The sequence below is a fragment of the Pogoniulus pusillus genome, chromosome 30, assembly GCF_015220805.1.
Source record: "Pogoniulus pusillus isolate bPogPus1 chromosome 30, bPogPus1.pri, whole genome shotgun sequence".
NCBI lineage: Eukaryota > Metazoa > Chordata > Aves > Piciformes > Lybiidae > Pogoniulus > Pogoniulus pusillus.
This window is the reverse complement of record NC_087293.1, coordinates 311,280-325,537: the sequence shown is the minus strand read 5'-3', so window position 1 is coordinate 325,537 and position 14,258 is coordinate 311,280.

The window sequence follows — 14,258 nt, the reverse complement described above, 5'->3', positions numbered from 1 at the left end:
CAAAACAAAATACAATTATTCTTAACTATTATACATATATGAACAATATATCTAATACATAAACATAACTATAACCTAAAATAATCTAAGACAGATTAATCCTACATGCCCACCCCCTGAATAACACACAGCTTTATTGGATATTTACAAAGCAAGAAAACCTGGTATATGCTAAAGCAATTCAGAGGTCTGGGAGAATCCATTGTACACTGATGCAATGAGTTTTCCCACTTACATCAGTTGCTTCCCATGCATACAACCCATTTGGTTTTGACAGGGTCATAGGCACAACTCCGATGGAAGGTAAGTTTACCATTACTGGTTGTCCCACCTGTAACCTGTGTAGTGATTGTTGAGGGTGTTGAGACTTATCCGGTGGATGGTTGACATTCTCCACTGGCTTGTCAGGACAAAATGCTCTTATTTTAGGATTACCATAGTTACCCCATCGGTTATTCACCATGAAAACTGCATATGGCAAACGTTTATCCCAGTTACCTTTAGATACAATGGCATGTTTCTTAATCAGAGCATTTGTTCTCTCTACAATACCATTAGCTTGAGGATAGTAGGGAGTATGGAATACCCATGTAATCCCTTCACCCTTAGCCCAGTCTTGTACAGATGACGCTGTAAAGTGAGATCCATTATCACTTTAGATGTACTCTGGCATTGGCAAGAAACTAAACCACTGCTTCAAAGCCTCAGTAGTCTGAGCTCCTGTGGCAGCACTAGTTGCTGTAGCCATGACTAATCCTGAAACCACTTCCACCCCCACCAGTATGTATTTCTTCCCGTGTGAGGGTTTAAATGGGCCCACATAGTCAATTTGCCATGTGCTCCATAATTTCTTGCCTCCTCTGATGTGTTGTGCTGGTGCTAGGTTGGGGTGATTGGCTTTAAGCCTGATTTTACACTGTGGACAAGCTGAAATGATTTCCTCACAGGTAGTCATAGAAATTGGCCGTCCTCTGGATCTACATTCGTAGTAGAGGTCTGCCTTTCCTGAATGGCCTCTTTTAATGTGTAGCCATTCAGCTAATCTCCACCACTCATCTTTCTCATCTTCGACTATGTTTATTCTTGCCAGATAATCTGCCTGATCATTCCAGGCTGCAGCTGGGGTTTGCTGTTTGGAATGCCCTTTAACCCAACCAACTTTAAGGGGTCTGGATTGGCTTATCTCCCTCCATGACACACAGGAGTGCTGGAGGCTGCACACACACACAGCCACTAAGTGGCTTGAAGCCTTTGTTTTCCAGATGGAATTTCTCCAGCTTCCCAGCACACCTAAGAGATCTGAAACCCAGCACTAGGGAGAGTTTGGTTTTGGATCCATTTGCTTCCCAAATTTCCAGACATCTTTCAGGACAGACTTTTTTCCAGAAGAAGAGCATCCAAAATGCATTTCTAGGTGACCAGCATCCAGCCTAGCTTCTGACAGGGCTCTGGCCAGTGCTTTCCCGGGCAGAGCTGTCATGGGAGGAGGAGTTGCCCTTCTCCTGCTTGCTCTGGTTGTGTGGTCCTAAAACTTAAGAGCACTCACTTCCACCTGGCATGGCCCCACCACAGAGAAAGGACCAGGACTTGTCTTTGAGCCATGTAGAATGAGACAGGAGAGGAGACAAACATGGGAGCAGGTTGCCTAGGGAGGTGGCTGTGTCCTCATCCCTGGACATGTTTAGAGGTCATTTAGATGTGGTTCTTAGAGTTATGGTTTGGGGATGACCTTTGTAGAGTAGGCATGGACCTGATGATCCCAAAAGTCTTTTCCAACCTGAATGACTCTGTGCATGCAAAGTTGCACTGCATTTCATTCACAGTAAGAGTGAGAGGGAAGGCAAAGACCTACTGTTCAAATTGTAAGGATAGTCAGTAGCTGAACACATCTTGGCTCTTAGGCAAGGTGCTTGTGCTTTCTGTCATTCATTTCTTTCATCAGATAGAATTTTTCTTATCCTTTTTTTTTCTGTGGAGAGCTGAGAAATTAAATTGCATTGAAAAGCCACCAAAGGAGAACTTTGACAAGAAAAATAAGGCCTGGAGCTTGTGGACAGTCAGAAAATCTGCAGGTTCCAGCATCAAGAAAGAGCTTTTTGAGTAAGTGGTGCCACAATATGAGTGTGGGCATGATGGAATGTCACAACACTGCCCCGGATGTTTGCTGCAAGGATAGCAGGGAACCTCTGCCCGGTGCTCTTGGGTTGAAGAGCACAGATCTGCTTGGAGTCATCCACACCAGGGATCCCTGGAGAAGAAAGCTTTGGCTCAGACAGGTTTTCCCTAGTGATTTCCAGCATCCTGGGGTGCCACTGTGGGCAATGTCCAGCCTTCATCACATCGCAGGGAAGTATAGATGGGACCAACTGATGAATCCCAAGCTACACTGCAAGGATCACAGCTGTCTTAGCAGGGAGGTCTGTGCTTGGCATGAAGTCAGCAGTACCTCTATCACTCCTAAGGACCTCTGTTCACAGAATCATAGAGTCCTTCAGATTGATCACTGCCAGGTCACCACTGTCTCTCAGCACCACAGCTCCAGGGCTTTTAAATCCCTCCAGGGATGAAGACTCCACCACTGCCCAGGGCAGCCCGGACCAAGGCTTCGCAACTCTTTTTGGGGAAGTTGTTCCTCATGTCCAACCTAAACCTCACCTGGTGAAACTTTAAGCCATTTCTCTTTGTTCTATCATTTCTTCCTTGGGAGGAGAGGCTGACCCCCACCTGGCTCCAATTCCCTTTCAAGATGTTGAAGAGACCCAGAAAGTCTTTCCTCAGGCTTCTGCTGTTCAGAAGGTTCACCCTTCAGCTCTTGCTGAGCATTGCTCAGCTCCCCTTTGGGGCTCATCTTCTGTAGGCTCTCAGCCCCAGGGCTTTCTCAGCCTTTGCTCCTCACAGAGCTGCTCCAGGCCTCTCAGCACCTTTATGACCTCTGCTGGAATCTCTCCAGTAGTTTCCTGTCTCTGGAACTGGGGAGCCCAGCAATAGACACAGATGTGAGCAGTTCTGAATACTGAACATAAAGCAGCAATGAACCCTTCTAGCAAGGGTTGTTCTGGTTTGCAGAAGCAGTAAATGTGTCCAGACAAGGCAGCAGTTCCCCTCTGAGCAGTGTTGAGGGGGCCAGAACAGAGCTGAGGTGCTCTGCTTGTGTATCTACAGATTGGGCAGTCAAAGGAGCAAAAAAAGAGGTCAGGGCAGGGTCTGTAGAGTGTATGGTGACACTGTGCTTCTCACACTGAGCAGGGAAGGGAGGGCTTCGCACAGAGAAGGAATCTGCCTCATTTAAAACCCAGTAAAGACACCAGAAATCTATCTTGGTGAGGCAGAAGACTGTCAACAAGGCAAGTTCATGACCCTGGAGTGGAAGAAAGAGCCCATTAGTTGCATATGAAGCTGACAAGGTCATAGCTGACCCAAGGGGATCCTTTAGAAATCAATGGCACTTGAGTAGACCTCCCTGCAGCACTGCCTACCTGTCTGGCCCAAGAGCACCCCAGAATCCTACAGCAGTTTCTCCTCCACAGCTGCTGCACACATATCTGTGTAGCAAAGGTCAGGCATAAACATTACAGATGAGGAAAGGAAAAGATCTATAGCTGAGATTAGGAAGCAGAATTCCTGAGGGACACAAGGTTTGCAAGAGATTTCTGCAGCTTGCTTGAGTGCAGCAGCCTCAGTTCCAGCTCTGCACAGAGATCTCTGATGCTGTAGCTGGGATGGTGATGAGGAGATTCAGGGGCTGTGTCCAGGCCAGCTGCCATCTGGGTATTTCTGCCTTGGAACCCCAGAACAGAATTGTAAAATATCCTCCCCTGGCCCCTACAAAGAGGAATATCCCAGAATCTTTGCCTGGTGGGGTTGGAAGGGATCTCTGGAGATCATTGACACTCTTGCTAAAACAGGGGCACCAACAGCAGCTTGCCCAGGTCAACCTGGGATCCAGCACCCTCACACCAAATGAGTTTCTCTTCCTCTTCATATGGAACCTCCTGGTTCCAGTCTGTGCCCTTTGCCCCCTTGTCCTGTGCCTGGGCACCACTGACAAGTGTCTGGTCCCAGCCTCTTGCCTCCCACAGCTCCTTTAGCTGTTGCTGAGCATTGCTCAGCTCCCCTCTGGGGCTGCTCTTCTGCAAGCTCTCAGCCCCAGGGCTCTCAGCCTTTGCTCCTCACAGAGTTGCTCCAAGCCCCTCAGCAGCTTTGTAGCCTCCCTTGGACTCTCTCCAGCAGTTATCTGTCTCTCTGCAACTGGAGAGCCCAGACCAGATCCAGGACTCCACAGCACTTCACTGGCTCACTTCTTGTCCTCCAGAACTCCGAGGTTTTTCTCTGTGGAATCACTTCCCAACAGGTCCCCTCTCACCTGTCCCACTGCAGGGGCTTATTTCTCCCCAGGGGCAGGACCCTGTTCTTGCCCTTGTTACACTCTGTGTATTCATCCAGCTCACAGATGAAGTTGAACAGGACTAGACCCAGTGAGGGAGATAGAGAGATGTGGCTGCCGTGTCCTGTTCTGTACAAACCAGTGCAGACTGGCAACTGGCAAAGGCCTCCACAGTTGGATGTGCTTTGTGATTCCAGGTTTAAGGAGATGACCTATCAGTGGTCTGGGGCTGAGAATTTCACAGCCATCAAGCCTCTGTTGAGGGGCACCAACCCAAGGTGAGGAGGCAGAGTTGCTCCTCAGCTTGGGAAGTCAGCAAACACCTCTTTTGTGGACTTTGTGACATGACCACGAAGGCTGCTGCCAGCTAATGCCCAGGGACCACATGGATGATCTTGAAGGTCTCTTCCAACCTGGTTGATTCTATGATTCTATGATTCTATGACTCTCAGAGAGTGGGATCCATTCCCTGTGTGGGAATGCACTACCCTTATCTACACCCAGGTTCCCAGTGTGCCCCTAAAAGGAGCAGCCACCAGAGCTGCTGCCTCTAGTTAATCACACCCTGAATTAATTAGTAATCATGAGAAGCTGATGGCTCTGCCAGGGCTCTGAAGTCCTCTGCTTAATGTTTTATTGCTGTCATTTATGTAGAGAAGCCCTGAGTTAATAACCATCTTTAATGGCCCTATCGTCGTGATGGAGTCATTAGGAGGGGATGGGAGCAGGGGGATCTCACCATGAATAACAAAGGGATATACAAGATGTGTTCTTTAATTGCAGTGATCACTACCTGCCAGGGCTGCTGTTGTCCATCTTTCCTGATCACCTCTAGGACTGTCAGCCTGCAAAGCACTGAAGGGTCTGCACATCACAGCCAGCCTGGTGAGATCCTCTGGGGTAGGGTGCCAGAGGAGACAGTAGAAACTCTGGCTCAGCTGGCAGGTCAGCACATCGCCCTAGGATGGAATGATCCTGTTAGAATTAATTTATGTCATGGTCTTATCAAAGTGCCATTATTTAATAGTCTGGGGTTATCTGCTCCTGTTTCCATCCCCTGCCCTGCCAGGAATTAAAGCAGTCAATGAGTTTTAAACCCACAGTAAATGCCACTTTTTATTCTCTTTCCTGGCAGTTCTTACAGGGACAGTGAGAGTGGCTCTGGACCGCAGCAGCAGTCATGTCACAGGTTCCCTTAATCTCTTCCATCAGAGTCATCAAGGTGGGGAAGAGCTCCAAAGATAGCCCAGTACATGACAGCCTGTCTGGAAGCGCAAGGTGCTCCAGCCCAGCCTGTGACAGAGTACAACTTAGAGGGACCAATAAATAATTGAGTGAGGTGGTGATTAATAGAAGTGTCACAGAGCAGAGAGGCCTTGTGCAGAGCAGAATCCCAAGGTCTCCAGAGGGATGGGAAAGCATCACATCCCTGGCAAGTCTATAAACTCCTGGAGCCAAGGCAGTCAGGAGGGGCTGGGGAGACCTCACCTGCCCCACAGATCGTCCCATATGTGCCCTGACATCAGCTTGGTATGAAAATGTTGCTTCAGTTAAACTTTGTTTACAGGCTCAAGACTTTGGAGAGTCCTCCTGCTATAGAACTAACCAACTGTGCTCAGCCCATGACTGGCACCATCGCTCATTACCAGAACAAGGGCATTTACCTTGGAATTGGCATCATTTATCTCCAGAGTCCTCAACACAGCACAGACCTGCTGGATCAGGGCCAGAGGAGGCTACAGCAGGGCTGGAAGGGATCTGCTGGGAGGCCGGGCTGGGAGAGTTCAGCCTAGAGAAGAGAAGGCTCCAGGGAGACCTTCTGGTGGCCTTGCAGTGCTGAAAGGGGAGATCAGAAAGATGGGGACAGAGTACTGATCTGGGCCTATGGTGCCAAGCCACTGGGAGATGGTTTGAACCTCAAAGAGGGAGATTGAGAGTGGAGAGAAGGGAGAAATGTTTGACACTGAGGGTGTGGAGAGCCTGGCCCAGGCTTCCCAGAGAGGTGGCATCTGCCCCATGGCTGGCACCATCACAAGTCAGGTTGTTTTGGGCTACGAGCAACCTGCTCCAGTTGCAGGTGTCCCTGTTGGCTGCAAGGGATCAAACTGGTTGAATTTTCAATGTCTCTTCCAACCTAAAACATTCTGTGATGCTAAGAAAATTTTTAGCTGTGCAGGGTTAAACTACTGTTCACAGCAACACATCTCTCACCTGTCGACCAGCACCAGGTGCTGGCCCCTCTGCACGTCTGCCCTCTTGTTGGGCACACAACTAGACCTGGGTGCAATGGGGGTGAAAGCTGCCCAAGGCAGCTCTGAGGCAGCAGCAGGGATCTCAGCACTGTGAATGCCTTTTGTTTAGCCTGTGTCCCATGGGAGATGGGTAGCTGAGGCTAGGATGCAGCTCCACTCCCAGTCTGGAGCTGAGAGGGAGACAAAGTCAGGGGTGCAGATGAGACCCACAGGAAGAAGGAAGTGTTGATGGAGCCACAGCTTGCTCTGGACTCTTGAATGCATTGCTCTTGTGAGCTCACAAGACACAGGGAGCCAAGGGCAGGCTCTGCTTAGACACTGTGCCAGTCTGTCTGGAGGCTGCTCTGGTGTCCCCAGGCTGTGAACTCCCTGTGTGCCAGGTGCTGCTGGGAAGCTATCTGAGAGCAGCATCTTTCTGTCACTGGGACCAGAGCTAGCCCAGAGTCTGTCTTTGTGAAGACAGGCTTGCTAAGGGCAGGTCTAAGAGAAGCAGCAGGGGATGAATGGAAACACCAGAGGCACAAAGGGAAATGCAGCTGGTGGGAGTCACAAGGGCTGGTGGGAGAACTTTCTATAACTAAATAAATCATGAGAAAAGGACAGCAGAGGCTCTTCCCTGGCCCACTGCACGGCCACAAGCAGGTGAAGAAGTTGTGACTGAGGCAAAGGGGTTTGTTCAGCCTTCCCTAGAAGAGCTGATGACAGTGATACAGCTAACTCAAACCCAGCTCTGGTGACAAAGGGACAAGGATCTACTCTGCTGCAGAGGAATAATAGTAGGGAGAGCACTCAGGAACATTAGAGGGTCTCAAATTGCCTGGGTCTGTCAGCATTCACTGCCTGGGGCTTAAGGGAGGCTGAATCAATCCCACAGCAGCTGTCTGGCTTTTATCTTCCAAAGTGTGTGGAGAATGGATAGTTTTGAAGGCTTGCAAAAAGAAATGCTAACCCCATCTTTAAAAAGCAGGAAGGATGAGCTGGGGATCTATCGACCAAGCAGCTGCCTAAGATGCCTGGAGAAGAACAAGAGCAGGTGATGAGGCAACCCACTGGTGAGCACCTGGGAGATAAGAAGCCAGGGAATTACAGCCAGACTTGATTTGCTGAGAACAAATCACATCAAACCAAGATAATGCCCTTCTATGGCAGCACAACAGACCCTGTGCTCAGGTGAGCAGTGATGGATCTCAACCAAGAGGAACAATCTGCTGCCCAGAGACAGGGTAGAGAACACCCAGCACCGGTGGAAACCATCCCGGGGTCAGGGGTGGGTGGGTGCACAGCAAAGATCCACAGTGTCAGGTTGTGGGGGGAAAAGCCAGCAGCCCTTCTGCTTGGGGGGCACCACGAGCAGGGACTGCTCAGGCTTTGCTTGGAAACCTGAGGCTTGATGCTGCTGTTTGTGGTCCAAAATGTGAGTTTGGAGGTGAGGCAGTCCCAGACACCAATGTAGGCTGGGCAGTGCCTGGCTTGAGAGCACCCCTGAAGAAAAGGCCTTGGGGATGCTGGTGGATGAGAAGCTCAGCCTGAGCCAGCAGTGTGCTCTGGCAGTCCAGAGAGCAGCCCCAGCCTGGGCTGCAGAAAGAGCAGTGGGCAGCAGGGCCAAGGAGGGGACTTTGCTCCTCTGCACCCTCTGCTGAGACCCCACTGAGATCAGTGCCTAGTTCTGGAGCCCCTGGAACAGGAAAGGTCTGGAGGTGCTGGAAGGTGTCCAGAGCAGGGCCACGAGGATGATCAGAGGGCTGGAGCTGCTCTGCTATGGGGACAGGCTGAGAGTTGGGTCTGTGCAATCTGGAGAGGAGAAGGCTCCAGGGAGACCTTATTGTGGCCTTCCAGTGTCTGAAGGGGGCTACAAGAAAGCTGGGGAGGGACTTTTTAGGTGTCAGGTAGTGACAGGACTGGGGAGATTGGATCCAAGTTAGAGGAGGGCAGATTCAAATTGGATGTTAGGAAGAAGTTCTTCACCATGAGGGTGGTGAAAGGCTGGCACAGGTTGCCCAGGGAGGTGGTGGAAGCCTCACCTGTGGATGTTTTTAAGGCCAGGCTGGATGTATCTCTGGGCAACCTGATTAGTGTGAGGTGTCCCTGCCTATGGCAGGGGAGTTAGAACTAGATGATGCTTGAGGTCCCTTTCAGCCTTGACAGTTCTTTGACTCCCTGTAGAAGTGGGAGCAATCATGAGGGTAGACAACATGAGCTTGGGAGAAACTGTCATTGCTGACTGTGAAGAGGTGGCTGAAGAGCAACAAAAGGTCAGTCGTAACTGTGCCGAAACTGGCTGCAGAGGAGCAAAGGGAAGCTGTCTTGGAATTGAAGCTGAGAAAAGGAAAGGGCTGGAGCTGTGGCAATGGCTGTGTGGTGAGCAGACTCTGAGGAAGATGCTCTGAGGAAAGCATTCCACTTTGGGACCTGCTGACATCTCTTTCAGGGGACGTTTTGAAGCAAAGGGCTAGGCTGACTGTGATGGGGTAGTCTTGGCTTTGGCAAGTGATGAGCTAAATGCCACCAGGCAGCTTCATCCAGCACTCTTTACTGTGATTCACACAGCTCCACTTCTGCCACAGGCTACAGATAAGCACTTCAACCTCATATCCTCGGGTTCCTGAAACACCACAGACTTCTAGAAGTCTGCAAATGGTATTTTCTCTGGCACCACTCCTCTGGGTGTGTCATTTGTAGATTTTTCCCCTGCTATTTTTTGCTCAGAAATCTGACACCAGCTGTGTGGCCTGCCTCAGGTCTGTGCCAGGGTCCATTGTTTCAGCTACTACAACATAGAATCTCAGTGAGTCACGAAATACATCCAACTCCTGCCAGCTCAGCCAGCCCAGCCCTGCCCCCAGCACTGCAGGGGCACCACTCAATCCTGCCCCTCAGCACCAGGGACACAGCTGCTGCAACCCCTCCAGGGCTGGGCACTGCAGCACTGCCCTGGGCAGCCTGGGCCAAGCTTTGAGAACCCTTCCAGGCCACAGAGAGCTCCTGAGCTGCAGCCTGAGCCTGCCCTGGGGCACCTTGCAACCATTGCTTCTGCTGCTGTGCCTTGGCACCAAGGAGCAGAGGCTGCCCCCTGCTCCCTGCCCTCTCCCTGCAGGCAGCTGCAGAGAGCAAGGAGCTCTGCCCTCAGCCTCCTCTGCTGCAGCTTGCACACCCCCAGCTCCCTCAGCCCCTCCTCAGCCCCAGCTGCTCCAGGCCCTTCTCCAGCCTGGCTGCCCTGCTCTGGGCAGGCTGCAGCCCCTCAGTGTCCTTCCTGCAGTCAGGGGCCCAGAGCTGAGCACAGCACTCCAGGGGTGGCCTCAGCAGTGCTGGGCACAGGGGGATGGGCACCTCCTGTCCTTGCTTCCCACCCTGTTGCTACCACCACCCAGGATGCCACTGGCCTGCTTGCCCACCTGGGCACTGCTGCCTCATGGTCACTCACCTCCACCCAAAACCCCTAGGTCCCTCTCCAGGTTGCAGCTTTCCACCCACACGTGCCCAGGTCTGGAGCTCCCCATGGGGTAACCTTGATTTTCAGTAAGTTGTTCAGAGAATGAGTACTACAAACCCTCCATTTGGGAAGTCCAGTCCAACACCCACAAGTCTCTGTAAAGAAATAAAGCAGCTTTCTTTATCAATGGGCTTGATCATCTTCACTGGAGGATGAAGGTGGTGACTTGGTCATAGAATTATAGAATCAACCAGATTGGAAAAGATTTCCAAGCTCATCCAGCCCAACCTAAAACCCAGTCCTGTCCAATCAATCAGACCATGGCACTAAGTGTCCCCTCCAGTCTTGTCTTGATCACCTCCCTGGGCAGCCCATTCCAATGCCAATCACTCTCTCTGCCAACAACTTCCTCCTAACATCCAGCCTAGACCTCCCCTGGCATACCTTGAGACTGCATCCCCATGTTCTGTTGATGGTTGCCTTGGAGAAGAGCCTAACCCCACCTGGCTACAGCCTCCCTTCAGGTAGTTGTAGACAGCAATGAGGTCTGCCCTGAGCCTTCTCTTCTCCAGGCTGCACACCCCCAGCTCCCTTGGCCTCTCATCATAGGGCATAGGTTTGTGCATGGGAATCAGTGTTGGGCAGTCACAGCCTGCAGTGACAGGACCAGGGGCAATGGTTTGAAATGAAAGCAGAGCAGAATGAGATTGGCTGTGAGGAACAAGTTCTGCACCAGCAGGCTGCTGATACTCTGCCACAGCTTGCCCAGGGAGGTGGTTGAGGCCCATCCCTGGAGATATTGCAGGTGAGGCTGGACAGGGCTGCGGGCAACCTTCTCTAGTGGAGGATGTCCCTGCTGAGTGCAGGGGGTTGGACTGGATGAGCTTTGGATGTCCTGCCCAACCCAGGCTGTTCTATGACTATCTGGGTGCAGGAGTGCCACAGGTGTGCGTTGTGCCTGCCTCCTGTCTGCCCCATGCCTGCTGGGCATCTTCTCTCTTCCTGTCCATACTTGCTGATGTTTGGCTCACAGACCAGAGCCCATGGCTTCAGCTAAATGAAGCTCATGGAGCAGCACACTGTGGTGTGCCTGAGTTCTCTCTACAGCACCAAAGCAGGTAGCAAGATGGAGGAGCAGGCTGGGATCACAGGAGAATACTCTGAGTGCGTGGTTGTGGATGAGTCACTGGGTCTGATGTGGCTCTGGCACCACCGTGGGGCTGCTTCCACTCCAAATCCATCAGCAGCATGAAGTCAGAACAACACAGCACTGACCACAGATGTCCTCTATCATGAAAGAGAGGAGGGAAAAAGAATGAGTGAGAAGAATGTGCAGTAAGTAGCTCTGGTCCAGTGCTGTCTCCTGCAACTGTAAACAGCAAAGTGTTTGGGAAGCTGATCAAACAGTGCAGCTCAGATGTCACCAGAGACACGCCTCAGCTCCTGCTGAGGTGCTCTGTCTTTCCATCAGTCAGAGAAAAGCTGCAGGGCTATGTGAAGCCTCAGTGCACCCCAGCAGAGCTGCAGGGTCCTGACTGCTCTGGGGCTCAGTAAAGAAAGCCAGAGTGGGCAGGTGAGTGTCAAAATGAAATTAAGATTTTGCAGTGCATGCTCCCAGAATCCCAGCATGGGGAGGTTGGAAGTGACCTCTGGAGATCATCCAGTCCAATCCCTTATTCGATCAGGGAACACATAGCAGCTTGCCCAGGAGCACAATGCCCATGGCGGGTTGGAAACTCTCCAGAGAAGGAGACTCCACAAGCTCTCTGGGCAGCCTGCTCCAGGCCTCCAGCACCCTCACAACAAAAAAACTTTCTCTTCCTCTTTATATGGAACCTCCTGGGTGCCAGTCTGTGCCCATTGCCCCTTGTCCTGTCTGTGTACAGCCTCTTGCCCCCCACCCTTTAGCTATTGGTGAGCATTACACAGAATCACAGAACCACAGAATGCCAGGGGCTGGAAGAGATCCTCAAAGCTCATCCAGTCCAACCCTGCTGCCAGAGCAGGATCTCCTACAGCAGATCCCACAGGAACACCTGCAGGCAGGCTTTGAATATCTCCAGAGAGGGAGACTCCACATCCCCCTGGGCAGCCTGTGCCAGGCTCTGTCACCCTCACAGGGAAAAAATTCCTCCTCATGTTTAAATGAAACTTCCTCTGCCTCAGCTTGCACCCAGTGCCCCTTGAGCTGGCACTGGGCACCACCCAGCAGAGCCTGGCTCCAGCCTCCTGGCACTCACCTGCACACACTGATAACCACTGCTGAGGTCACCTCTCAGTCTCCTCCTTTCCAAGCAGCACAGCCCCAGCTCCCTGAGGCTCTCCTAACAGAGCTGTTCCATTCCTTTCAGCATCTTTGTGGCTCTGTACTGGACTCTCTCAAGCAGTTCTGTGTCCCTCTTGAACTGGGGGGCCCAGAACTGGACACAGTTCTCCAGATGTGGCCACAGCAGGGCAGAACCTCTCTGGATTTACTCACCACAGCCCTTCTAATCCACTCCAGAATGGCATTGCCCCTCCTGGCCATCAGAGCACATTGCTGGCTCATGGTCAACCTCCCATTCACCAGCACCCCCAAAGCCTTTTCCCCTTCACTGCTTTCCAACAGCTCAGTCCCCAACCTATCCTGATCCCTGGGGTTGGTCTTTCTCAGGTGCCAGACTCCACCCTTGCCCTTGAATTCCATTAAGATTCTCCCTCCCACCTCTCAGCCTGTCCCAGTCTGGCTGAATGCCAGCACAGCCTTCTGGTGTTGCAGCCACTCCACCCAGTTTGTGTCACCAACAAACTTGCTGACAGTACCCTCTGTGCCCTCAGCCAGGTGATTGATGAATATATTGAGCATAGCTGGTCCCAGTACTGACCCCTGAGGGACTCCACTAGTTCAAGGCCTCCAACTGGACTCCATCTCAGTGACCACACCTCTCTGTCTTCTTTCCTTCAGGCAATTCCCATGTACTTCACTCCAAGGTCCCCCAGACCACACTGCCTCAGTGTAGCTGTGGGGATTCTGTGGCAGATGCTGCCAAACACTTTACCAAAACCCAGATAAACCCAACCCACTCTTCTGCCATCATCTGTCCACCTGCTGCTGTCCTTCTCAAAGGCTATCAGGTTGGTCAGACTGTCCCTTGGTTAAACCATGCTGGCTGCTCCTGATGACCCTCTTGGCCTTGATATGCCTAAGGACAGCACTGAGGATAAGCTGTTCCATTACCTTTCCAGGGATGGAGGTGACGCTGACAGGTCTGGGTTGATCTGGGACCTCCTTCTTACCCTTTTCACAGACTTCAGTGATGTTTTCCCTCCTCCAGCCCAGAGGCAGCATTCTTGTGCTCCATAACTTATTGAAGATGGTTGGAAGTGCTCTGGCAATGCCCTGTGTCAGCTCCTTCAGCATCCATGGGTGATGCCATTGGGATCCATGGCCTTATGGATGTTCAGATTACTCAACTGTTCCTTAAGCCAGTCCTCATCGACCAAGAGAAATTCCTTTGTCATGCTGTCCTCTGGGGCCTCAGGTGTCAGGAGCTCCTGAGGACAGTTTCCAGCAGTATAGGTGGAGATGAAAAAGGCATTCAGTAACTCTGCCTTCTCTCTGGCCTCTGCCACCAGGCACCCTCCTCGCTCAGAACTGGGCCTGTGCTGCATCTGACATTAGCTTTTCCTGCAATGCATTTGAAGAAGCCTTTCTGTTATCTTTGGCCTCCCTTGCAAGATCAAGTTCCAATGAGGCCTTAGTCTTCCTAGTTGCCTCCCTGCACACTCTGACAACAGGCTGGCCATTTCTCCCAAGTACCAGCCCCTCCTGCCATGATCTGTAGACTCTCTTCTTCCACATGAGTTTGCTCAGCATTTCTTTACTTAACCATGCAGGTCTCCTGGCTCACTTTCTCCATTTCTCACTTGCTCGGATGCACTGACCTTGAGCTTGGAAGAAGAGGTCCTTAAATGTTAACCAACTCTCATGGGCTCCTCTGCCTTCTAGTGCCCTGTCGCATGAGATTTCACCCAACAGTTGCTTGAAAAGGCCAAAGTTGGTGCTCCTGAAATCCAGGGTTGTAGTCCTGCTTGATATCCTGTTCCTTCCAACAAGATCTTGAACTCCACCATCTCATGATCACTAAGGCCAAGGCTGCCCTCGACCTTCACTACTTCAACCAGACCCCCCTTGTTGGTGAGGATAAGATCC